This window comes from Kryptolebias marmoratus, linkage group LG1 (genome assembly GCF_001649575.2).
Source record: "Kryptolebias marmoratus isolate JLee-2015 linkage group LG1, ASM164957v2, whole genome shotgun sequence".
Taxonomy (NCBI): Eukaryota; Metazoa; Chordata; class Actinopteri; order Cyprinodontiformes; family Rivulidae; genus Kryptolebias; species Kryptolebias marmoratus.
In genome coordinates, this window is record NC_051430.1 from 9471770 (window position 1) to 9499679 (window position 27910).

Here is a 27910-nt window from a genome sequence, read left to right on the forward strand (position 1 = left end):
GTGGTGGAGCTGGAGTGGAGGTTGTTTTCTTGACAGGGTAAGAGAGGAAGCAGAGTGCTGCGTGCTTTTAGCTCACACAGTTTTAACCAAAACTGAAGGAATTGTTTTTAGGCTTTCTGAAAAGCTATTTTTACAGGTGCTGGTCATAAAATTAGAATATCATGAAAAAGTAGATTGATTTCAGTAATTCTATTTCCATTTGAGATTTTCATTTGTTGTCATTTGTAATCATCAAAATTAAACGAAATAAACATTTGAAATATATGAGTTTGTATGTAATGTATGAATATAATATACAAGTTTCACTTTTTAAATGGAATTACTGAAATCAATCTACTTTTTCATGATATTCTAATTTTATGACCAGCACCTGTATGTTCATTTCTTATTACTGTCTGCCCAAAAGAAAGTTAATGCTCCAACAAAACATGATTAAAAAAAAAATTGAAATTTTGCTTTTAATACCATGTCAGACATTCATGATAAACCTGATATGTAGCAACCATCAGAACTGCACAGAAGAGAGCCTAGGATTCACAAAGGTTATGACTGGAAACACTAGAAGCGCCTGTTTGGATCAGGTCTTCCGGTGGAAAGTACCACACCTGATAAGGACCATATACTAGAAAGACTCTTTCTAACATTAAAAAAAGCTTGTGACTCATTGACTCTGTAGTGTTATGAATCATTTTGTTCAAGACATTTTTTACTTCCTGTTGAAGCCATGTGTTCATATTTTAAGCCCTAAAATTAATTACGTGCAGTAATAAATGAGTCATTCTGGGCAAACTGTAATACCGAGGTATAATTTGAGGAAGGCCTAATGTTTTTTTGTTTTTTTTTAATGAATAACCTCCAAACCACACAGACTAGATACAAAACGTTGGGATGAGTGGTGCGTTGAGAACAAGAAAGACAGAAAAATGAAGTGTCTGTGTTACTCCTGATGGTGTTTCGTCTGAAGACAGCTTGTTTTCTGCACCTCTTTGAAGACACTAACAAGTGAACGGTTCTTCGTTGATTGGGAAACTTCTTTCAGGCTTCAAAGCTCACAGTCTTTATTGATCTCCAGTCTTTCTCGCTGATCAGTCAGGAGTTTGCACTCTTTTTTGTTTTCTTGTTGTTTTTTTTTACCCTAATCCCACACCCTTCTAAGCGTCAATGCCCCAGCTGAGAAAAGATATGGGAATTTGTTTTGGGTGCACATATCACTTCGAGTCGGTTGGAACTGAGTCGGGTCATTATTCTTTGGGGAAAAAAAAATAGATTTTCCAATAAAAGTTGTTCCCAGTCATTAGCCCCAATAATGGGACCAATGACTGTGAAAGAGATCTGCTGCACAAAGACAGATACATTTATTTAAACATAATCATCTGTGATCTGTGGAAAAGAAAGTTGTTACAGCCGACCTCAGGCTAAGCAGCACAGTCCTACTGGGAGAAGCCCTCTGGTGTTGTTGAGAACAAAAATAAATAAATAAAAAAGGGCAGAACTGATTAGTTGCCTCCAATCAACACACTTGTTCTGTTCAATTATATATGTGAATTACCCTCTTGCTTTTGTGCCCACTGTTGAAGGCGAAAATAGATTGCGCCTGTTTTGTGAGGATTCTCCGACTGCAAAATGTCTTTCTTGCAAATACCAAGTGAAGTGAAAGAAAGACTACTTTACTAAATAAAGTCTTCCTCAGACAGAAAAATGCAGGGTTTACTGAAAGGTCAGTGGGAGTATACATGGCCTTTCCCCATCTGTTGACACTTGCTGGCTTCTGGTTTGCAAATATCTCATTTTCGGCAGCACCAATCCACATGGGAAAAGCAATAAATTGATGGATGGCTAAATACAAATCTGAAAAACAGGGGTTGGCTTAACAAGAAAGGTTTCAATCAGAAGATCACTACAAAAATGTCTGCTAAATAATGGTTATAACACATTATGCTGAAGATATGCACTGTGTGTGTGAACCTGATTGAAAGTAGGGCATGATTTACATTTTTAGGATAGGGATACTGTGTGTAAAGTTTTCACATTCTTCTTTTTTCCTTCTTGTAAATCAGGACGAGTCAGTTACAACCCTATGAAATCCAGTTATTTTGTAGGCTCTTACTCAAACCCAGAGGCCTCCAAAGCAGAAGCACAATAAAAGCAGCAGCCTCCTACATTTGTTTAAGGCATCTAACACTTTAAAAAAAACCTGGTGAAAAAAAAAGGGGGATCCTTAGTAGCTCTTTGACATCCAGTGTCTCTCATTTACTTGGTTCTCACCCTCCCATGTCTCAGTATGCACTAAATGAGAGATAGGAGTTGAACTCGACATTACGGACCCTGAATAAATGATTAAAAGTCGTCTGGCTGTGGGCTAGCATGGCTTTTTGATGGCCACGGGGGAAAATAACCCTGATTGTGAGTCAAGGAGACTCGCGGAAGCAGTCAAGGGTAAGAGAGGTGGAGCACAGCGACTTAATGGCTGATCTCTGAGAGAGGAATTATAAAGGGCATACAGGAGAATGTGATAAGAAAAGGAAAAGACATTTAAGCACATGCAAATCTTGTAGAAATAGATTATATTAGGCTGTGGAACTTCAAAGGAAGATAGACCAGCTTCTGATTAGATCCAAAACATTGGCATGCTAAATCCTGGTCTATTGGTTTCTTGAGAATGCCAGCTGGAAGTACATGTTACCTTCCAAATCTGTCAGAATTACTGAAACAGAAAACCTTACATCTAGATACAAAATATACAAACATTAGAAGCAATTTCAGAATATAAAAGTTGGTTTTAATGACTAGAAACCAGTTTGTAAGATGTTTCTTAGTTGAAGGAGTTTCGATTTTTCTGTGTAGTTATCCAACCTACCTTAAATCACTCAAAAGCATTGTCCATTTGGAATATCAGGCAGAAGCTAACGGCTAATCCAAGCGGAGCCACTTCCAAAAGCAGAGTTTTGCAATCTTTAAACAACTGTAACCACAAAAGTTTCAGAATGAAGTGGTCATTTACGTAAAAGTACATTGTTGTACTGAAGATTTAGTCGATCTGCTGTCCGACACCAGTAATACAAAACCATTTTAAGCATGATCAGGCAAGGAAACTATATGACAGAAACATATACAAATACCCATCAAATTTATAAAATAGCATTCACATAAACCAATATGAAAACTTTAGGGCTGAAATTGTTTTAAGGTGACAGAAATCTGCCTTGAAAGTGGCACCATTTGGACTAGCCGTTAGGTCATCTCCCTTTAGAAAACATCTGCCTGCTCTTCTAATCGATAACACTAAGTTCTACTGCAGGTAAGATGCTAACCACTGATAACGACTCCACAAAACCCCACTTCAAACTAAATCCAAACCATTCCTGTAAATCACCTTTGCTCAGATAGCAAAGAAGCTTATAAGAGGTTTCCGAGGAGGGCTGAAGGATTTCAAAATCTTGCAGTTGAATGGGTGTAAGTGCTGGAGTGCACCTATACTGAGAATTAACTTTAGCTCCAAAAGACATTTTGTACAGTAGGTTTTTTTGTGTATATCACACAGAGTACAATAGTACTTCCCCATAGCTCAACATCAACCACAATAATCAATGCCTCTAAAAAAAACAATACGCTTGACACAAAACTGAGTAATCTCCCAGAGAGTATATTTCATTACAATAGATCACGAAGAGACATGAGCCCTTATAAGCAACCCGTCTTAACTGTTATGGATTGATATACAGAAAAACAAAACAAAAAGGAGCACTACTAAGAATGCAGAGGAAGGAGGTTAAGCGATACAGCGGTGTCAATTAACAGCAGCCAACTATCTGCCATCAGTCCACACCAATTCATCATCTGCGTTCAATAAGATGCCCGATGTTGTCTGAGAATGGAGAGATAAAAGTAAAATGACCCAGAGTACGCAGATAAGGGGCGTTTCTCCACTCCTTAAAAAGTGTCCAGCATGTATAGGTCAAATAGTGCACAGGGTTCGTGGATATTGTAGTGATAGTACTCAAAGCAGCAAATTAATGTAAGCAGTATTTTGTCCCTAATTAGATAAACCTTTGATTTGAGTCCTCGTGGCCTTGTGTCTCATTAAAATACAGTGAATATCCAAAAAAAAGATGACTGCCCTTCCCACCACAAGCTTTGCCTTGATATCTAACAGAAGAGTTTGTTTTTCTAACCATTTTGCGTTGTGTCAAACAGTACACTCTACATTTAAACTGAAAGCTATGCTTGCTGTTTATCTGCTGGTCATGTCTGTCTCTTGATGGGACTTTTCACTGCAGAGAATGCACTAACAGCGTCTGAAAGATCAAGCTCTAAAATCTTAAAAAATAATAATTTTTCCTCCTCCAGTCAAAGCATCATGCAAAACAGCGACAACCACACACATTCATACTGGAGCAGCTTGTCTTGTGTGTCCAAGTTGTTTTTTGGGGGGTTTTTTTGCTGTGAGAACGAGGTAAAGCCAGAAATATGTTCAAACTGTATAGTGATCAAAACCAGTCCCGGGGAAAGCAGAAGAGCCTACTTAATAAAAAACAAGGCAGGTTTGAAGATCACAGAACAAACAGGCCAACTATAAACTTCACCAAACCTAACATATTTTCAAACTTTAATAGTTTCAACTATCAGGTTGTGATTCACCGTGTATCATATTTGATTAATCATATTTGTTTCAGAATAAAGCTATCAACGTCTGGGTCACTCCACACAGTATAGTTGCTTCATTTTTACCACTTGAAAAAAGCTAACAAAAACACAAAAACTATTTCATTGCCTTTGTTGTATCAGAACACAGAGGTGGCTACAATTTGACATCTGCACAGCAGGAAAGACCTCTGAAAAAAAAAAATTCCCACACTCAACAGGCAAACAACTGAAGAGATTATTAAATAATTATTTTATACTTTTTTTGTTACAGCCAAACGTTCGCTATGCACCTGGTAAATATTTCTAGACCATGTTGAAATTTTACCAGGTCAAATTTGGTTCTTGCAGATATTCTTTGTGATAAATTTTTACCTATAACTTCCAATGATATTTCTGATTATTTGTTATGCCACTGACCAATAAAAAAAACACTAATGCAATAAATAATTTCTGAGAGTTTCATTAAAAATCTGTCCTGTAATTCAAGAGTTATTTTGTGAACAGGCAGAGAAAGAAACAAGCGCACACACACACACAGGCAGGTCATTGCGTGATCACCCACCTTTCAAAGCAGCGGGCAATGATGATTAAAAATTTTACAATACAATGAGAAATGGTCAAGTAAAAGGTGCAGTCAGTTTATATAATAAAGTTGTCAGATTCAAAAAGAAATTTAATGATACAGTGTGTGGTTGTGTATTATTTATGAACACAGTTACATTTCCTGTTAACAAAATGGATAATAAACATCTATAATGTCAATTACAGTTCTTAAAAGAAAAATAAATGTTGGAATTGTCCAATAGGCTGGCCAGAGCTTTGCAAAAATGACCCAAACAATTCAACCAAGTAAATTACAATCAATCTAGAGCAGGGGTGTTCAACCCTGGTCCTCGAGGGCCGCTATCCTGCATGCTTTACTTGTTTTCCAGCTCCAACACACCTGATTCAGTGGTTAAATTACCTCTTTATGTTCTCAAGAAGCCTGTTAATCACCTATTGATTCAAATCAGGTGTGTTGGAGCAGAGAAACAAGTGAAACATGCAGGATGGTGACCTCAAAGACCAGGGTTGGACGCCCCTGATCTAGTGGTTGTGGCTTAGGAGGAAGAAAGGTTATTTGCCAATGGGAGAGTTGGTGGTTTGATTCCAGCTTCCCCACCACATGCCAAAGAGTCATTTGGCAAGAACCAGGTTGCCCCCGATCTGGTGGACTGGTGTGTGAATGGGTGAATGTGACTTTTTAGTGTAGAAGTGCTTTTCATGGTCACTAAGATGAAAAAAGAGCTTTATAAAAGGCAGTTCCTTTACCATTATGTCTTTGCTCCTCCATTTTCCACCCCAGCATCCTCATGGAAGTTAGGAGTCAAAGTACCACTTCGGATAATATTATTGGACATTTCCTATTGCCTGTTGAAATTACTTTAGTGTTTCCTTGTAAGGGCAATGAGGTCTGAATATATAATATATAATAGTAGTTTGTTGTGTAATACAACATTACACAACAAACTATTTGACTAATGAATGCCTAAATGGCTGCAGACGGGTTTTCAAGGTGCTAGACTACAAGCAAGATTGCAAAGTTATTTAGGTTTAAAAAACAAAAAATGGTTACAAAATAAAAGTTTCCTGTGAACAGAGCCAATTTTTCCTATTGCAAATTACTGCGGACACACATGATAGGCACACTTCCCACTCACTCCCACACGAGCAGAAATTAGATCTGTTCGTCTCAGTCTGAACACAGTGGGAGGGAGGCTTTAGTTATTCGGTTTGAGACAGCACACTCTGTCAGATCACCACCTGGTCAGGCATGCTGGTGTGATCAGTGTCACCTTCCTTCCTAGCACACTGCCGTCCACACATACACAACCACTCTCAGACGTAGCCTGACCCCTGCGCAGCAACTAACAGGATTTCACTCCAGAGCCATGCCAGCAATCATTACATGGCTCTTACACAATTAATCCTCAAGCAAAGATCGCCCGACCAACCTTGGGTCGTCCAATTTCCCATCAGCCCCTTCTGTTTCTACCACCTGCCCTCTCAGCAGCATTCCACGGCAAAGACTCACATGATGAAGTTCAACAGAATGAGAGGCAGACGGAGCGCATGAAAGCGCAGGGTGAATAAGCAAACGTGAACTGCGGTCGCATGATCCAAACATTCAAAACAAGGCTTGCTTGTTGGATGAAGCTGGTGGAGAGGGGAAGTCAAGTGGAGGAAGGGGAAACTAGAGAGGCTGACAATGTGTGGTGGAAGCCCAAAACAGCTTTCTCCCAAGACAAAAAAGACAAGGGGGAGGCATGAAGTCATATTCAAAGCCAGTCGGGCATATTGCATCTCATTTACAGCCAGAGCAGGGCACTGTAGTAGTGATATTGTGGGTTTTTTTAGCATTTAAATGTATGTTCCGCTTTTTAAATGTCTTGAGTTGTTAAAGGGGTAGAGCAAAGAGAAATAACTAATGAGGAGCATCAAAGTCCTGATGATGCAGCTGGAAATGACGGGACCTTAATCTGTTCTCTGATGACTGATCCTGGGCCAAATCTGGGCTTCCTCCCTCATCTCTTTCACGCTTGGTCTCTTGGTTTCAGACGCCTCCATTATTTCTCTCCCCAGGCCTGTTTTTTCTACCTCTTCCCAGAAAGCCCCCCGTCTGCACCACCCTCTGCTGATGTGCCCTTTTGTTTCTTCGCACAGGCGCCTAGAGACCGGGACAAAACTTAGCCCAGGCCTTGACAGACTCAGACGTGATTGCTTTCCGACAGGGCATCGCGGCCGTATTTTCCCCGCTCGACAATCGGACAGACAGAAACCCCAGCTCAACTCATGGCAGCATTCAACACCACCTTGATTTCTGGAAAGTCTGATATATTCCCATGCAAATTGGCAGACAGATGTTTTGAAACCTTGGATAATTTCCTACATATGCCATCAATTACACACCAAACACAAACAGTCTTGTGCACGTGGAGTCACATACCACATATGTTTTCCTCGTAATGTATGGCCAGGAGTCAGATTAGGAGGCAAGCATCCAGAAAGTCACAGAAACCATGGAATGTATGGCAGCAGTCAGCCAACTGGAGCAGTGAGAGGATAAGTTGTGCAGTTATTCAGTAAGTGGCAGAGGAGACAAAGAGAAGGAGGCGAATAATGAATAAAAACAAAAGGAGGAGAAATCACTGGAGCCCGAAGAGCAAACTAAATCGATGAGCGTTGGAGAGAGGTCAGCCCTCACAGTCGAGGTTGGATTGTTTAGACAGCGGGTGTGGCCATGAGAGAGGGTGAAAGAAGAATTCGGCGGCGAAGATGAAGTCCGGCGGTAGCTCTGAGCAGCCGACGGGGTAGTGGGTGGAGTGTGAGGCAGGGGTGGGTTTGCTGCGATGGTGTAGCTCTGGGTTCCCAGAGGGTGGCTTGTTTGCAGCGCCCCTCCTCTCAGCCTCTGGATCTCTGTCAGCATGATTTTGTCAGAAGGCTGGTGACTGAAGAGGGGGGAGGCACAGTGAGGAGGAGGAGGAGGAGAAGGAGGCTCTGAGACAAGCTTTGCCAGAAGCTCAGCTCATGTGAGGTCCACTGGAGATGCAGGGAGCTGGAAAGGGGACATATGCTTCGCTTCCTGTCAAGCTACCAACACTCATTGTCCCCCTGACACCCTCTCTATAAAAACTGTCCACGTTTGCAGCCGCAGGGTCTCCCATTTAGTGAATATTTACCCCTCCCCTTTCTCCATTACTGGCTTTCTTTCCGAGTCTCTTGTGTTGAAAACAGCTAGCAGTTAAAACATGGGAATACTACAGTGACAGGCATAGCTTTTTTTTTCTTTCTCTCTCTCTCTCTCTTTTAGCTAGTTGAATTTGGGATGTGGAATGTGTGGGCTTTTCTGCAGGAAGAGGCCAGGAGGTAACTGAGCCAGAGCCATATTTCTTGAACTAAAACAGTCTGGAAAAATATGCTCTTCTTCAGATTCACTTTAAAATCGTATAAAGATCTACAGCACCTAAGGAAATACCACGTGACTTCATTCACTCTAGTGCAGCTAAAATAAATTGCATCCTGACTGAAAGTCCCCATATTCTGCTGAAGGACTGCTTTGACCTCAAAGTCCTGAAACGTTCACCAAAACGTTGCTATAAAAAAAGAAAATTGTGATACACGTAATGTAGCTAACGCCTCACAAATATAACACAGGGTATCACAATAACTGAGACGGCTTTTGAAATCTGTTCAAATGAGATTAAACCTCCTCTAAGGATATTTTTAGGGCTTTGTGCCAACTGCCGGTAAAGAATTAGGCCCGTTTTGTGGGCAACATCTCAGCACCGGAGCCAAAGGCGGAAAGCAAGCTGCAAAACTGGCCAATGAAAAACTCCCCGCTGATTTACTGCTAACCTTCAACAGGTCAAGTGATAAGGTGAGGCTGGATGTATACGTGTCTTATAAAAGAGCCATTGTGCAGCTGGGTAAATATATCAGGAGGCTTGAGCTATAGCCAAGTGACTTTTATTTATTATTTTCTCTCTCTCTTTCAGAAGAAAAGAAATGTGATATTTCATCCAGCTCTGCTCTGAAGAGTTTGCACAGTACAAAATATGCATTGTGTGTGTGTACATATATAGTGCTCCCACATGGATAGAAACATTTTCAAATAGATCAGTAAAAATATTTTTGAGCCTGAATAAATCCAGCACCGTTGCTTTCTGACTGTGCTCTGCACTTTGCATCTCAGACTTAAAGATTAGGAATGGTTACTATTATACACTGCAGCACAGTGAACTGTCCTCTCTTTGTAAGCAAGCAAAAACACTGTCCAAAATTCACTTGTCACTATTCAAACGTAGTTTTTTCGGGAATACAATAACGAAAACTAAAGCTTAAGTGTTTTACGTCACATACTGTTTTGTCATAAAATGCTTATTAAAATGGCTCAAAAAGTAACAGCCTTAGACGTCGACCAATATGAGTTTTTTATGGCCGATGCTAATTTTTTTTTAGAAATCAGGGCAGCAGATGACGAATATACAACTTTTCTTTTGGTCAAAAAGTATTTTTCATTTAACAAAATATAGGACAATGATCGCTTAACTTAAATAAATGGATCCTTAATAATAACCTTTAGAACACCTTATACACTTAAAAATAATATATAGAAGAGTATTTTCATTTACACTTTGCTGCTGTATCTTATTTTTCCTACTTGGTAATTGATTAAGTTGAGACAGAAATCTGTGGTGAGATATTTTAAACATATCAGGGATGGAAAGAATGTATCACATTCTTCTTATTGAGGGCTGATTTTAGCAACCTTTTTATGATTTCGGACTACTGCCTGAAGACTTGTCGTGAACAGAGTCTCTTTACCACAAGTCCTCCCAATGAAAACTGACTCTCCAACTGAACAGAGGCTGCTAGTATTCATATACAAGTCTTTCCCAAGTCATGAATAGTTGTGTTCATTCAACTTTTCACCAGTTTAATGGATCAACGTGGAAGGATGGGTACACGTCCTGAAGCTCTACTGAGGCTGTTTGTACTTCGTAATCCTTTCCAAAGAAAACTGCAACAATAGAAAAAGATGCAAAGTTTCTTTTGCTGGCAGGTGAGAGGAGGTTGACAAACAAATTGGTGCATAACTGCCACCTTTTGGTTTGAGTAACAGCATATTACAACTAGGTGTGGAAGGTGAACTATTTCAAATGCATCGTATTGCAGACATGGAAGACTCCGATTCAATTTTCAAATGTGAATCATCAGTGTTGGCAACATTAATCTGTGCTGCCACTTTAAGAAACTCAGCACAGAAGCTCCAGTTCGTCCACGTAGAGTTGCCGTAGCTTCCTTTAGTTGAAACATGTTGCAGTAAAGCAGTATCTTTTCAATTTTTTTTAATCTTTTCTTTACTGATCCCTGAAGAATATTTGTATATAAACAATAGTTGAAGTTATCATACCATGACTGTCTTTCGTAATGACTTTAAAAAGTCTGATTTGTGTATAAACTTTATGGATAAAGAAGATGCTAAACGCGTTAGCTTTTCTACAGCGTTTTCCCATTTTAATTTAGCATCTATGCTGTTGATTAGCAGCCAGTGAAAAATGGGGTTTTTGACACGTTATTGTGTACTTTTTATAAGACATGAAAAAATATATATATATATATATATATATATATATATCGGTGTTTATTTTTTTTAAATAAGCCAGCCATTTAAGTCTAAAATGCATCAATAATCATTTTAAAATCAAATCGCAGCTGTCTGAATCGTCATCAAATCAAATTGTGAGGTGGATAAAGATTCCCAACCCTAATTAAAACTATGTGCCAATAAAAAACAAAAATAGCTTTTTAAAATGATGGTCACACAAGCTAGTCGAATTTGTAGATTTTACTACAAATTCAAAAACTGCAGAATCATTTGGGCTCAAGTGCACGTTTGACATACCATTTATGTACAGCTAAATAAAAATACATGCTATAGAGTCAGTGTTTGGATCATCAGTGATGATTTACTGGACAGTAGTAACATGGTGGTGCAACATGACAAATGGACCATAAGAACAATCTCCAGTGGTTTTGAATACAGGCATTCATGCTTTTTCTTTAAGAAATGCCATAAAAAGGACTGTAAAAGTCCTCAGTCTGAGCAGTTTAGAACTGGAGATTACTGTGAAACATCCACATCTGATATCTGCGGGTCAACCAGAGTACGTAGACACGGTGACCTCTTCATCACTCCGCAAACAAACACAGAGCTCCTTCTCTTCTCACAGAGTTGCAAATGAAGAGTCGTAATTTAGTCAAAGTGGGCTTTTTTATGACAAGGCTCATAGGAGCAATAAACTTAGCAGAAGACAACAGCAAGGCCACTATATCTGAAGCTCTTTAACTCCAGTGCCTCTGGAATAAAAATAAAGTTGGCTAAAATGCATCAAAACCAAATCTGTATTAGTTTGGTAGAACTGACAATGTGTTGCAATAAAGAATTTTAATTAGCGATAAGCAGCGCCACAAAAAAAGTCATTTAAAAGTTAAACAAAACAAGTCTACTGGTTTGCTGTGATTATTAGGAAAAAGACTATTGTGCATGTGGCTGTTCTGGAGTTGTGTGACTGTGACTGTGTGTGTATGTGTATGTGTGTGTGTGAGTGAGAGAGAGACCGAGCGAGCAAAAGAGTCTTTTAAGCTGACTTTCAAAGCTACAAGCTGCTGATGAATATTTAAAACCAGTCAGATATCTGAAGGTTTTAGTAGCGTGCCCCTTTTTTTTTTCTTTCTTTTTTAGACAGGAGTACATCCTCAGAAAAAAAAAAAAAAAAAAAAAATATATATATATATATATATACATATTAAATTGCATCCTAGAAGTTGAGGGTATTTCACTACGAGTGTGGCTTTTACCACAAACATTTGTTGGTGGAATTAAAAATATCTGATCTGTTCAGTGATCAGGAAAGCAGCCTCCCTAGAGAGTTTGAAATATGAGTGCAAAGTAAAGTTGCTTGGTTTCATCTAAACTGAAAAGGTTGCTGCTTCAAGGCAGCAAATGAAGCATCGGAGAGTGAGTGGGTATTTTTTAGTTTGTGGTGTAACTTTGACAATCTTCTTTGAACAGAGTCCTTCCCAAACTCTTAGGAGCTCCCAAAGGTTCCGCATAAAAAATTTAAAAAAAAGGAAAAAGGCACCGTTCTTTCCCCACTGAAGTGTTAGCACTTCCCAAATTTTATTTCTATGTCATGCACTATTCATGTGCTGGGTCTGTGTCGTGATGCTCTGCAGGTGGTTGTGAGAAAAAGAAAGAAAAAAAAAAAAGAAGGGGGGGGGTTCAGATAAAATATGGATTATCTCATCTCAGTGTCTGGCTAAACCCTACTTCGCTGGCACCGCAGCTTTTCAGAGTGGCTCCCCACCCACTCAGCCAGCCAGCTGCAGGCCTAGCATCTGGCTGCTATCACCCCCCACCCCAAACAGCCTTTAATCAACCAAATACACAGACACACAAACATCTCTCTCCATCTGATAAAACAACCCCCCCACCAACACCACCCACCCCCACCCCACCTTCCGGATTATCTGCTGCTGTTCTGTTCTCTATGCAACGGCAAATGCTGACTTCTGAAGATTTAGATATCACGTAAACAGGATCTTCGCCCGAAATAGCCATTAGCCAAAAGAGGAGCGATGACAACCCCCGGGCTTCAAAATGCCAGACTAAGCGATGGGTAGGAGTCATTTGGATGACAGATACCGTCCAAACCCTGGTGAAGAAACGACTCTCCGTAGGAAGGAAATATCAGCCCAGCCCTTCAAAGTCCTCCGGGACAGCACCAAGAACAGCTGCTGATCCTAAACCCACACGACTAAACAGAAACACTAACCTCTCCTCACAGTAATATCTATCCCAGCTCACATCATGGGCTTACTCCAAAGGGTTCTCCAACTCCAGTCTTCTCAGTGTTGGATAATGATGGCTTGAAAATACTGTACATGTCTGCAAATCAGATTAAGGCTTCAATGCAAGTGCTTGAAATTCCCAAAGTCAATCTTGATATTGGAAAAAATATACATATGAAATCAAAATATACTTATATTACTTCTTCAGCTGATTGGTTCCACGGGGACCTAATGATCTGGCTTCAAATAGGCTAATCAAATGTGCAGCTCTCATACATTTTGTGTTATAGTTGTTTAATTGTATTATCTAAATATCTCTTCATTAAAGATCAGCTTTACAAGAATTTTAGCCAATACTTAAGTGAGTTGAACGCAGGGCTTGTTCATAACCTAAAGAATTGACTGAAACAGTGACAGAACCGGTGTTCCTCTCTGTCTGCCGCTCTGATTATTAGGAACACTCAGAGGTTTGTGTGTTTTTGTCTCCCTTAACTAGAGGAAGCCCGGTGTGTGCCAGCCATCTGATTACAAACAATTCTGATGCTGTGCAGCCACTCCAGATCAGTTTAACTTCATCTCCATCTCCTAATTGACCAAAATAAAAAGGTACTTTCCAGCATCTGCCACCGGTGACATTTGAAAAACTCGGTGACTTGAAAACGGAATGAAGTACTTTCATCAATTTGGGATCGTTACACGTTGAAACTTGCTCTAAAAGTTATTCTAGACAACCTCATTTTCCTCACATTTGAAATTGATTAACTGCAAACACAAGGAACATGAAAAGCAATAATATTAAATGAATAGGCTGTGCCAGTTTATATTTATGTTGGCAAAGTGAGTGCAGACCATATCTTTAACCTCCCGGGAACTTGTTTATCTAACTGTAATGGACAGTGGCATGTTGCTGGCACAGTTTGGGAAGCAATGCAGACGCTGAATAAAGAGCGCACAGACAGGAAGGAAAATATGGGTGTTCATCACCTTCCTGCTGTCTGCTCAAGAAAGTATTTACATTGAGAAAAGTTTCAGTAGAAATTCACTTTGTATTTTGCAGGCTACAGAGATTAAAAACAGAAATCCGGCTGCTGAAAAGCAGTGAACGTGTGCAAATGTTCGTTGACCCAGAGGGTCGTTCTGCCAAACATATAAACACTCCTGTAATAAAGAAATGTTTAATGAGCATCCTCCAGACTCTCTGCGTAGTCTGGTCAGAGGGTTTAGCTAGCCGCACCATCTGGGAGGTTACCTCAGTTATTACCTTTGCACCAGCTGGCTGGACCTGCTTTGTGTGTGTGTGTGTGTGTGTGTGTAAATGTCTTGAGCGGTCATGTCACCATTTTCTTTTTACAGTAAAAACCACAATTATCATAATTTTTAACTATTGATTATTTTTATTTTTTTACTATTTTGCAAGTTACTGATCAGCGCAACCAAACAGGGTTTTTTTGTAAACAAAGCAATCCCCAACTAACAGGCCAACTGCCTTTCTGATCAGATTGTAAACAATCTGTGCTTTGTAATCACAATATTTTTCATGGTAAGCACATACAACGCTTATATAGTGTAAAACTACTGTATTGTATTACAGTTGTGTACCATTTGACTCACTGATGAAGAGGATGCTGTGCTTCATTCACAATGACTTATTGTCATGACTTATGTTGCTGGACAGCATTCAGCTTGACAGACTATATTGTGCTTTGCCTAAAACGGGCAGGGTTTTTTTTTTTTGTTTTTTTTTTTAATTCACTTATTTTATAGCAGTGTATCTTGTTCCTCACTCCATCTGAACAAATAAGCTAACGCTAGCTTGAGTTAGCTGAACTAATTAGCTAATATTAGCTTGCTTTATTCTTCTGATACGACTGGTTGTTTGGGTCGTCACATTTTCTTGTGTTTGGAGTCAATGTGCTGACAAAGTTGTTCATAAATCTTATTCACACATTCTTCTGCTATAAATGTTGTGTTTAGTGTTAAACGTTGTATGTTCTGGATTGCTGCAGGCTCCAGAGGACTTTCAGTAAGCTGCCCCCTGATCACATCACACAAGCAGGAGGCTACAGGAGCCGGCAGCAACCAAAAAAAGTCTTGTCCATGTAAATGTCAAATGTGAAAAACACTGCGAAGAAAAATCCACGTTCAATTTTGCTACATTACACATTTTGCAGTTATTTATATTTTTACGGTCCAATTGAGTTTGCTTCATGGCGGAAATTATTGGGCACTACAACAGATATGATGTGCCCTATGGATGATGCTACGATTAGGTCGTCAACTCATTCAACTTCACCATCTAAAATAATCACATCACCTTCCCAGACATATGCTGTCTTTGAGTTAAGAGTTAAACAAGTTGGGAAATTCTCCCAGGCAGCATTTACAAAATCAGACACTCAAAAGATCTAATAAAGCAAGAGTCATGAAATTTAAATTTAAGGCTTGCAGCTCCTTAAAGCAGCTCCCACAGCAGGATTTTACAGACTGAGACTCCTCAGGCTGCAAAAAAAAAGACTTAGTGGAATAATTAACAAAGTAAGACGTGTTTTAACAGTTATTAGAATAGATGTAAAAACTTTTACAAGTTGTGATCACAGAGGAGCATCCATCACATGAAAGATGACCGCTCAATATCTCATATTTAATCAAGGTCTAAATATATCAGCTAACACTTTAATGCTCCCTTACTCAAAGACATGCCTTTTTTTCAGCACGAGGCTAACAGTAAGACGATGCTGTATTTTCTTGAACATAGCTGTGCATTCAAGCACATCGCCACAGAGGCGCACACACACACACACACACACACACGACTACTGCAGCACGTTTATTTGTGAGCATAGAAAAAAATTACTGGACAGTGACAGCCTTCTCCAATAATCCCCCCCAACAAAGAGCTGTATAAAGCCAGCTTTGACAAAAGCAAAGCAGGCACACAATTGAAAGCAAATCTTTCATTGGGAAAATGCAATATAACCACAGGGCTTTTTTTTTTTTTTGGTCAGCTTTACACTTGGAGAAAAGAGGCAGATATGCAAGTTTTCTCCAAAGGTCCTCGTCAGCTTTTCATGCAGGATTGCAGAGGTGACAAAAGAACAGTGTAGAAACTGAATGGGAGAACTGGACCAACACCAACGGCATTTAAACTATAATACGCACTAATATCTCATCCTTTTGTGGCCTTAACATTGTCCTCTTCCTTCCTGCCTTGGCAGCGTTGCGAGTCTTCGCACAGAAAGGTGGCCTGTGAAACGTTGCGGTGTACAAAACAGCTCAGACTGCTGTCCTAAAGGTGGCAGTGATATGCCAATGTGGGGCAGGTATGGGACACAGAAAACAATTCAAGTTACAGCACAGGCGCTCCATTCTTTCTGACATTATTCATCATCAAAACTCGAGCACAGTCTGCATCACAAATAAGCAACCTACCCCAAAACCCTGCTTAAATTTTAAAGCTTTACAATATTTAGGCTGACTTAAGTAATAATACATATTCTTACATGAAAAAAAATTGATGTTTTTATAAGTTAGCTTTTGTTGTGGGTCATAGAAAAAAAAATGAAACAGGTGGAGGTTTCTGTGCCAAGTCCAATCTAATATTTGTAAAACTCTAACCTGCTGATTGCATTTTGGAAGATTTTGATTTCCCCGTTGAAATTATAACTGAAAACAATCAAATGTTTTGAAGAGGCAGATGAAAATGTGACTGTGTTTGTATAAAACACCTAGAGAAAGGCTCCTCAAATAGCAGACTGCAGTCCACACCCAAATTAATCTTATCTGGACCCAGACTGGTTGATAAATTACAGTAGAATGTCTTTTTTTATACAATTACCTGAGTATGCTTTCTAGCATTTACTGTAATTATTTTTCAGCCATTGAACCCCACTAACGGTGCACCCTCAATTTTCAAATTTGCACAACCATTTTCCCAATTTCTGGCTAACACACTGACTGGAGTGCACAATAGGAACAGACAGGCTGATGTGGATCAATTTTTAATAATTATTATTTATCAGCAGCATGGTTTTTAGACCTTGACATTTGCTTCGGATGTTTTCTATCAGAGGACAGCTCCTGTGCAGGTGGCAAAATACAGCTCTAGTGCTCTTGAGACGGGCTAGAGACACCCACAACAAAACCGAGACTAGTTCAAAAGGCCTCTGATGACTACTTTGAGAGAAAATTTGACACATAAATACTTCAAAGATGTTCAAAACTCAATGGACAAGTTTGCATACCTTTACAACTTACATGAGGAAACCGAGAAGCCCTGCCTATGTTTTGAGACACTCTGGAGACTACTGTGCGAATGGCGTTTACTAATTAGTCACCAGAAGTCGCAGCATAGTGAGCTACTACCTGCACCCTGAGTATCTGAAGAGCATACGTGCTTCAACCACCTGTGGAGCACCACCCTCTCACTAACACTGGCAGAGCAATGAGCTCACCCGTTCTATCCAACAATTTCAGAAAATAAAGAGAATCCGTTTTGGATGAACCCTCATTTCATTGAGCTTAAATTCTGACAAAAAAAAAAGAGACAAGAGAGACATAAGTTTGCGTGCCAGACAGCAGAAGAGATAACAAGCAGGCACCATCCAATAACAACATGAACACTTAATCTCACTTTGGACCCCTTGTGGCTTTGGGTTGTTCTTCTCCTCAATCACAGCAGATTTTTATCAACCGACTAAAGTGCCGCGGACAGATCAACTGCTTGCTGGAATGTCCCAGTCATGATGAATAGTTCATATGTAGTCTATTGTTGCCTGACCCAGTGAGGGTTCAGCAAAGAGGAGGGGAATCCAAAACCCATTAGTACGCTGGCCTCAGGAAGAAGGCAATATCTGAAAATGAAGAAAACAACTTCTTTTGGTAAGCGAATCAGTAAACAGAGGCCAAAAAGACGGATGATATCTGAAGACCTCGGCTAAACCTCTGGAATGTATCAAACAGAGAATGGCCCGTTTCAGATGATATCATTCACAAACTGCACAAAACAGACCACAAATGATTCCCAAACTGTAGAAACAAAACCAAAAAAAAAATCATGACTCTCAATGTTTATTCCTAGCTTAATATGTTGAGTAATAAGAAGCCAACAGACCCTCACCCTACGAGCCTCAGAAACAACTGTGCAAAATATTTCTCCCAGATTTGATGCCCACACAAACAACAACATCACACAGCAAGAGTGACGCTGTCAAATAAACTGTTGGTTCTCACTTGCACGACTGAAGCCATATCTGTCTGTTTCATGGGAAAGCAAACAGTTTTTTGTTTTTTTTTTCCCAACCGCAACACAAACTGGAAACTCACAGCTGAAGCTAGAAAAAATAAACTTGGAGAGAAAGTATTTCGGTAATGACAAAAAAAATGTGATGAGAATAAAGTGAACCGAACGATTAAAAAAAATAGAAATAAAACTTCCGATCCAGATTTGAACTTGAATGCAACACTTCATGCAATTCATTCAGTAAATTTCCTGCCAGGAGCTGGGAAATGAGGGCATCGCTCAGTCTGGGAAGCAGACAGCTATGAATCACCAGAAGCCATTTAGCAAGTGTGGGCCGGACCTCCCTGAACAATAGCGAAGCTACTGGACTGCTTCGATGCACCACAGGAACAAGGTAATGATAGCTGGCACATAACTATTCTATTTAAGCCCAGAAGACACTTTCTCGTCATTGGTCACAAAGCACCAGCTGCAACTCCTCTACATCTGCTCACGCTTGACCTGCACGGAGAGACGACCTCCTCGCTGTTTTTTCAAAGTTTAGGAACAATTGAAAGCTACAAAATGCTACACATATAGAAAAACAGTCCATTTCAAAACCTAACTACAAGAACTCTGTAGATTCCGCACAGGTGTGTGTGTGTGTGTGTGTGTGTGTGGGGGGGGTTGCAAAAAACAAGCCACTTTTTTCCCCTTGAAAAACAAGGCCTTCAGATTCCTAACATGTTGTGGAGATTAGAGTGCAATTCCGTGGAATTCCAAGCCCCATATGGTGACAAGGTGCTCGCATCTCTGCTTATTAGAGGTCTGTCTTCCATGCCAAGAGTTTCCGCACTTGTTCCGAAGCCAAAAACCAAAGCTTAAGCAACAGAAAAGACTAGCAGAGTGGAGCCAAATAATCCTTATTTCAGTCTGACTGGTTAAACCTCCTCTCATAGGCTGCTCATGGACTGGTCTGGGAAGCAGGTAGAAGGAAGGAACAGGAGTGGGTCACATGAATCATGAGGTATTAGACCACTGCTGTTCCAGTTACAAGATCACCTCTGACGGCTTCAGGAGTAATCTCTTGGACCGGCGGATTGTAGCATTCCCAGTTCAAGCCACGCTCACTCCAGGGAATGGGACATAATCTTATGTTATGCAAATCTCTTAAGTTTAACAGGAAAAAGCCTCCCCATCGCTGAAGCCTATACTGGACCCATAACTTGTGTGAGTGCTCAGCGACGTCGAAGAGGATTAGCGGATATGATCGAGCAATCGCTGAGCTACCCTACTGGAGAAGAGGAGCATCAGTAATTGCATCAACAAAAAACACAAACAAACCCCCCCTATAGAGGCTTCTCAGGAGTAACATTACCACAGATTCTCTGCTCATCCAGCGTGAATTACTGTAGGCTGTCACAGTCGGAGAAATTAGTCTCTGTAGCTGTCTGGGTGCATAGCTGTCACATTTCATCAAATTTGTTGTTATTCAAGCGCCAGACCGGCATAGCAACACCCACAAGCACAGTCCCAACAGATATTACCATACAATCATCATAACTGCACGAGCCCAGCTTGACACCAAACAGTCTTGGGGACGCATAAAAGAGATGTTGTTTCTTTGGGCCACGGCCTCCTCGTAACGCCGACACTGAGGCTAATTTTGTTGCGTCATCCGGAGCTGCTCGGCTTGTCGAAGATGGGGCATTAGAAAGAGAAAAAAGCAGCGCTGACTGATTGGAACTCCAACAGCCCTATTAGTGAGGCACGTTCCAGATACATGCAACAATTCAGAGAGCTCTGCCTGCCAGGGACGACAGAAAGATCCACGAGCGGCCCAACGCTCATCAGTCAGCGCAGCCAAGCTGAAACCCCAAGCCAAAAGATGGAACTTCAACTAAGAAGAATAAGTGTAAACAAAACATAATACTGACTACAAAGACTCTGCTGCTTGCACAACTGGCTCTAGCTGCTCGTAGCAAGTCCAAAAATATTGTTCTAATTCCAGTTTCGCTTGAGCAAATACTCTGACAGCGGAGAACAGGATGAAAATAAAACCCGTCCAACTTTTGATGGCAAAGATAGATGAAGGAGTTTGTGAATAACTCGCTAGGGAAGCATAATTCAAGCATGCAGGTATCGTGCGGCACTCTCCTGCCCCTGCATGTCCATATGGGACAGAAGTCTGTAGTCACAGTAAAGACCGCTCGTGGAAGATTTCTCTTGGCTCAAACATCCTCCTCTGAGAGCAAACGGGAGTTTCAGCACCACAGAGAGGGTGACCCACTTCACAAACTGGTTGCACAATACTGCAGTGCTGCCGCTAGCAAAGTTCACAAATGCTGCCAAATATATACAGGAATTTAAACATAGCAGCTTCCGTAACAGCGTTCATAGTGTGAACAAACACAACCGTTGTGTATAACAAAGAAAAGTAGTTTTAAATGTCATGTTGCATCCCAGGAGAAGTTGTCTGCAGTCGAAAACAGACGTTCTGGTTTTTTGTTTTGTTTTGGTTTGGTTTTTTTGTGCAGCACCTGCTTCAGACTTTGCAGCCTAAAAGCATTTGAAATGTGCTCAAGTTTGACTTCCAAACTTCGGAGATCAGATGCAGCAAACCGGCATCAGATAGCCATGTTCTGGAGGACAACAAAAACTGTGAAATAAAGACTATTCAAAGCAGGGCTTCTTAATATGCACAGCTGTGGTGGAACAGAGGAGGAAAAACATTTGGCCAAGAGGGAGACTTAATAAGGTCTGTTGGAGAGAGAAAAAAAAAACAAAAAAAAGATAGGGGAAGAAAGACGACAAAACTATTAAAACAACAACAACAAACTTTACGAAAACAACCAGCGGGCTTGTTTGCAACAGAGACAGAGAGTGGGGCCCAGCAGCAGCTTGTGGCGTTGGCGCTGCAGGCTCGGAGTGCGAGAGACATGGTGCCAGCCCCGCTGCCTGCAAGCCTCAGATTTTACAGAGTGGATGGAGGCCTGTAATTTCAGACCAGTCTGTGAGCACGTTCCCAGTTTGATTTCCACGCCACAACATGGCAGGAGACACAATACCCTTCCCATTGAAATCACTTCCAAAGATTTAGTAACCAACTCGCAGGCATGCTGCAATGACCATATTTCAGAGAGATTGGTGGGAATAATTCAAAACTCCTGCAGGCTATTTGTCATCTCTAATATAGCAGAACATGGACTTGTTTGCACATTGATCATTTGTAAAACTGTGGCACAGCATAAAATATTCGACTAATGAATCATTTAGGCTTTAAATTGACTGGTTGGACAAGTTTGGAATATATCTTAAAACACAAAAAAACAAAAAGATTTATTAAATATAAATTACTGAATCAGCAAGTTTTAGGTATATTTTTTTTTACTCATCTCTAGAATGTCTTACAGTATTTTTGGTTCTCAATTTTCTTGTTGCAGAGGAGTTAAGTCCTGTTGCTTGAGTTTTGAACAATTTCCCAAAGGTTTGTGCAACTAATTTTCTGTCAAAATAGAGTTGTGAGTGCCTCGAACTCCCTCAAACCCATGCAAAGCGAACCAAGGTGGGTGAAAAAAGGGTGCATAGCCAACAATGCAGTTTTGCAAGCGTTGTACATGAAAAACGGGGTCACATAAATGGTAAGAATTCAGTGAGACTGCAACAGAAAATGTAAATTCTTTTTTTTCAGTTTTCCTACAATTTGGAGTTGCCAACTAGTCTCCAACAGTCGCAGCCCACTGAGATAATAGGCCCTTCCATATAATACCCAGTATTAACATGCATCTACACCTCATAAAAGTGTAGTTTCTCCACAGACTGTCATTCAAAACAAGGTTTTGAACAAGGTTTTGAATGACAGAGCACTACATAACCGAAAACTGCAGGAACTAGAGGTAATCTCCGTTCCCCTCTTCATCTTTATTCCATCTGTAAAGAGATCACAGGCTCTGAGATATCTGTGGATAATTAAAGTAGGTGATAAAGGACCGGCACACATAATTTTAATCGAGATTTCATCAAGACCATGTTAAAGTCACACGGCGAGTGACGTGAGAACACGGAGGATCAGGGAAAGGGGGAACCCTGTCAGGTCTTCCATGACTTGTGGGTAACCGGTAAGTGAGGTTCATGCACCGCACAAGGAGGGCACTGAGGTGTGTTCTGCCGGGCTGTTACTGACGGCGGCAGCCACAAATAGCAACAGTGCCTCAGCCCCGTCGTGCTTGAAGGGCTGAGGAGAAGTGGTACATGGAAAACAGTGGAGGTGGTTGGAGCTGGAACGCTCCAGCACTGATTCTTTCCCATCTGACAATATAAGTTTGGAATGTGGCTGCTTCATGACCCCTAGAACCCCCCCGGTGCTCCGTTGTGGCCGGAACAACAAAGACTGCAGCTGGCCACTCCTTTAACCCACCTCCCATATACACAGACTCGGATTCAAAAGAGACAAGAGCACAAAGCAGCCCAAGAGTGGTTTTGATTGGATTAGGGCTCTCTTAACTGTACTAGAATATGATGGAAAGAATTTGGGAACTCAAGAAGGTCTGTGTCAACAGGCCTTGTTTGCTTAAGTTTGAGACTTTGCAGGGTTTATAGCACTTTTATTCACACATTCTAACTCTGAGGAGGTACAAAAAAAAAAAAAAAGACGTGCCTGAGTACAGCTTCTGGCCAACGAGGGCGTTAAACTGAGCGGCTCCTTGAATCTCGTAAGATCCAGGAAAGCCGTTTGGTAACCAACAGCAACTTAGAAAAAGCCATGGAGAAATAAATACCCATCTGAGTGTTATTGTGAGGTCCAGTCCAGTTCAATTCAGTTAGGAAAACAGGGGCTTTGACGAACCTGGATTTGCTACAGACAACCCATTTCAACTTTAAATCTTCACAGATGGTTTTGTTTTTTGTTCCCCTTTCCACAGAGTCTACAAATGCACGTCAGCAGAACTCCAGGGGTTGGGTTTTTTTTTTTGCAACTTTCTTTTTTAAACATGCCGTATAAATACACGAAAATTATGAAAAACAAGGTACTCTAGAGGTTCGGCTGCTAATAGAGTCACACCATCTGGCCTTGACTGACAATTTCCAATTATAATTTCATCAAAAAGGGTAAAAAAATGTAATCAAAGCAACTATATTACAACAATATACCATTCATCAGAAATTATAATCAGCCAGTGCATGATGGCTATAAAAAAGAAAACTGAGACAACAGTTGAGAGAATTGGTCTGATTTGTTTTCTCTGCACTCAATCTGCATACCCTTGGGTGTGATTTTGCTCTAATTGTGTAGGGATATTTACAGCAGAAACTAAATGTGCTGCACCGCTTGTCTACAGTGGTTCCCACTGAAGTGAAACTGAATTTTCCCACAAGTTCTTCTCTTCATCTTTCACCTTCAGAAAAAAAGGAAATAGATACTATGTCCTATTACTAAACTAAAAGCTTGCTTGGCTGGAGCAGCAGGAAACTGGCAGCTCTTAAAGTCTTTGCCACAGGGCCGAGGTTGTACACCGTTCAGCCCCGCGCAGAGTGTTAAGTACAGCACCTTTCATGGACGGCTGGCACCTGTCCCTTCGTATCCGCAGACCTGGCTGGCACAGATCAACACTGCAGCGTGCTCCGCTTCACAGCCTATTACTCATTCCAAACAAATTAAATACGAGGGCATGCGATGGTATTTTCGTGAAGCCCCAGCAGCCAGAGCAGACCACGCATGCCGTAGAGGTTCATTAGACAGCTCAATAAAAGCTTGTGGAATGTGGCGAAGAGGCGCATCACTCCATTGTTCACCAGTAGCTCCTCTGGGAACGAGCTGAGTGCAAATTGAGAGATTATGAGGAGATGTGTAACAATGCTGTGCCATCACATGTAATGGGACGTGGCAGCCAAAGCAGCGTCTAAACATTCCTTTGTTAAAAATAATTTTTAAAAATAATAATAAAAAAAAAGTAAAAAGAAAATGTGCACAAAGAGCCTGAATGGAGGATCAGTAGGGCTGAAAATACCAGAAAGTTGTTTAGCTTTCAGTTTTTAGGAGGCTGTTTCTGGTTTGGCTGAACTCTTGCACGGGTCAGAATAATATTTGTATGCTGGCAGTGTTTTGGCCAGAGCAGCGGATGCTAAACAGGAGGCCGCATGTAGCAGGGCCCGCTGTGGCCCCGAGGCTGGTCATCTAACAGTGGTTTGGACTTTCCCTCCATCCTTCTCTCTCATTCTCTTTTATAATTTCCCTCTGAACTCGGCGCATGGGCAGTTAAAGCCCACACTGTGTGTTGCGAGGCTCAGTGTAGAATTCTAATGAAGTGTCGGACCATATGAGCGCACTTCGTCACAACAGTCAGTCCTCGCTTCAAATACCCAACGAGCTTTTGTGCTGAATTTTGGTACATATGATAAGGTGCATTGTTTTGGTCTGTGGTGTGAAACCAAATCAACAGGAGAGAATCCACAAATACATGGGGCAGAACGTGCAAACTCCACACAGAAAGGCAACAGCTAAGTTTGAACATGCAACCTTTTTGCTGTGAGGCAACAGCCGCATGTTGAATTTAAGCTGAAATTATTGAGATATAACAAAACAGTATTTGTGCAATGCAGCCACTACAAGACCCTTTTCTTCCACTCAAGCAGCAGATTAAATTAAAACAGTCTTTAATTACCCCAAAAATTGTAGAGATGTTTTTGTCTTCTCAGTATTAAAACAAACCACAGATTCTGCATGGAAGTTCCCAGCAGTCACATGACAGAATGATCTGAATTGGGACTCGGTGATAGGCTCAAATCTAGTGTTATATTCACACAGCTATCCTTCAGCATGTTTTTTTGTATTTGGCTCATTATTGGAGCACATAGAGGAGGAGCTGGAGAGGAGGAAAGGTGTCACCACATCCAATTTTTGTCAGTTCAGTTAGGAATCTTAACCGGCCATGGCTTAATAAGATTATTTTTCACTGAAATTGTTGTTAATTTAAAAAAATAAATCCCACAGATTTTTGCTGAGCAATAAAACGACAGCCGTATCCAACATCAGACTGGACTAATACCTGACAGAAAGTTAGAGGAGTTACTGCTGGAAATGGATGAGGTGGATTATACGTGATCAGGTTATATTGCAGCATGTTTGGTGTGGGTTCGAATTGTACACTCGTTTACAGGTCAAACTCATTGAAAGGGAAAATTACACTAGCTAAACTAAAATGGAAAATATCTTGCTCTAAGAAAAAGAAAAAAAGAAACCTGACGGACTTCAATCACAGATGTTCAATATATTAACTGCAATCGACCAACCCTAGTATGAATGGTCCACCAGCACTGATCAAGCCCTGCTAAAAAGCTGTTGGAGCAAATCTTTAATCCCAAAAGGCAGCTTGAGACAGATGGTACAATGATGGAAGATCAATGCTCTCTCTGCCATCCTGCCTGCTTCCAGGCAAGCCCAACCAGCGGCAGGAAGTGGGCTAATCCCTTAAAAAGAAAGTTCCAGACTAAACACGCGAGGGGAGCTTGAGACATCTCCTGGTTCCCCAGACCGCGCTTCATGTACAATGTAGATGGTACCAGAAGGGGGTTAAAAAGAGAAAGGGAGAAGCGGGGTGGTGTTTGTTCTCGCATTTCTGGCTCAGGAAAGCTTTATAAGGACTTTGACCTTCCCCCTTGAGGCCCTTCATAGAGGTCCTCAGCTGCAGGATAAAGGGGGTGGAGCCTTTAGGAAATTCACATAACTGTGGTCTCAGCTATTTTAAAACAGGGCCCCAGAACCCAACCGCTCTTCAACTAAAGATCCTGGGTGGCAGCAGTGTTCTCAGCATGGCCGAGGGAAAAAAACAAAAAAACTGTACGTTCTCCATTGTGCCATCTTTATGCACTTTGTTTCATTCAGATAAAAACAAGTCTGAGTATGAGTATGAATGGTTCTTTACCACCTCCGGACGAAATTCGGTCTGTACTATTAATAATGTAATGTCACAAGCACAGTGAAGTTTGGTTGGGTCGAATTCCCCCTCAGTCTATTGTAGAGGAGCTCCAAAATGGCTATTTGTAGCTCAGAATGTCATAAATCACTGGCTGTAAAATTTATGAGGGTATTATGCCCCTGCATGTGTAACTTAAATCACAGGTAGCAAAGTCAGAAACACTTATGATTTGAGCAAACACACACACACACACACACACACGGATATAGCACTTGAATTATGCACAAACACTCTGCTTTTAAACCAGGATGGTTTGACCTGGAGGCAGACTGAGTCAGTGAAAAGAGCAACACTTTCCTTGTTTAGCTGACTCCTTTTAAAATCCTAACAAGCAAAGAGCAACAGGTTGTACAAGAACCAAACCGATGCCATCATATAATTTCACCACCTTGAGGATGACAAACTTTTGTGAAATGCTACTATAATAATTCAACGCCTAGCAGTCATTAAAGGAATGCATATCACCCGCTGCTCTTCTCGCCAGAGTGTTCAAAGATCCCCTTATGTTGAGAAATGTTGGTTTATAGTGTTTTGGTCAAACTTTAAAAATAAATTAAGTTGCGATCTCTCGTCATATCCTGAGCTGTCAGGCATAGAACATGTGTAGTGAATAACTCTACTATTGCATCAAATTTTAGCTCAATATCTGTAAAACTGATCGAGTTACAGTGATTTTTGTGTTTCCTAACGTTGATTAACTGTGACCAGGGTTTCCCCCAGCGTATTATAAGCCTGGCTTTGCCGAGCCTCCCGCCAGGCTAAGCTCCACTTGTTTATCATGAATACGTCATTTTTTATACACATTTTTCCCCACCCGCACCCCCAAAACCGATGCCTTTCTCTATGCGCACCAACAGTGACGCAATCACACTGTCCCCACTCCTGCGCGAAGGTCCCGCGCGATGTCGCTTAATGCACCTTTTGTAACTTGGCGAGGACTGGGTGCCATTAACCATCTGCTCTCTTTTTTACCGTATTTCCACTGGTTACGTAGCGTACTGCCCCTCGTCTTTTTGGAGAATACTGCGCTGAGGTAGACGCCAAGTATAAATGCCTCCACTGCGCGACTCTAATGAGCCCTGAGGCCGAGCCTCCTTCAGCTACCTGGAGTTAGCAGGTGGACAGAGCCGCAACAACAAACATCGAATGAGGGGGTTTAACAAAAAATGGTTAGTTGAGCCAAAATTCAGCAGGTGGTTTTACAAGACCGAATATGGTAAGCGTGTTTTGTACTTAGTGAAAATATTAATATGATGCGAGCTAATTTATCCTTGTTTAACAGTAAAATTATTCTATTAAATTAGCATTAGATGCTTTGTTGTTACATGTAGTGATCCAACATGCAGCCTGTGCCACAAAAAGCACAGTACAGTACAGCATCTGTCTGTTTTTCAGAGTTCTTTTGTTATTCATTGGCCTTGATGTGACACATAAGTGATAAGTGTGTTAGGATCTGGGTTTTTGTATTTTGTTTTGTCTTCACCACAGCACGGAGACGGCCCTTGTAAAAGTGTTCAATGATATCCATATAAATACAGACTGTGGGAGAACCACAGTGCTGGTTCTGTTGGACCTCAGTGCAGCTTTCGACACTGTTGACCATGACATTTTACTGAATCGACTGGAGAGTTGGGTTGGACTCTCCGGTCCAGTGCTCAACTGGTTTGAATCTTACATA

General features: G+C 40.9%; 1 protein-coding gene across 13 annotated transcripts in view; it reads right to left on the reverse strand.

Annotated features, from left to right (window-relative positions):
• Positions 1-27910, reverse strand: part of arvcfb (ARVCF delta catenin family member b) — a 233709-nt gene that overhangs the window by 80682 nt on the left and 125117 nt on the right. Inside the window, exon 1 of one of the 13 annotated variants that reach the window (XM_037975076.1) lies at positions 7631-7937. The exons of the other annotated variants lie outside the window; for them this stretch is intronic. The gene's annotated coding sequence lies outside the window, so the exon portion shown is untranslated. Of the gene's footprint in view, positions 1-7630; positions 7938-27910 lie in introns of those variants that run through there. 13 annotated transcript variants of the gene reach the window in all.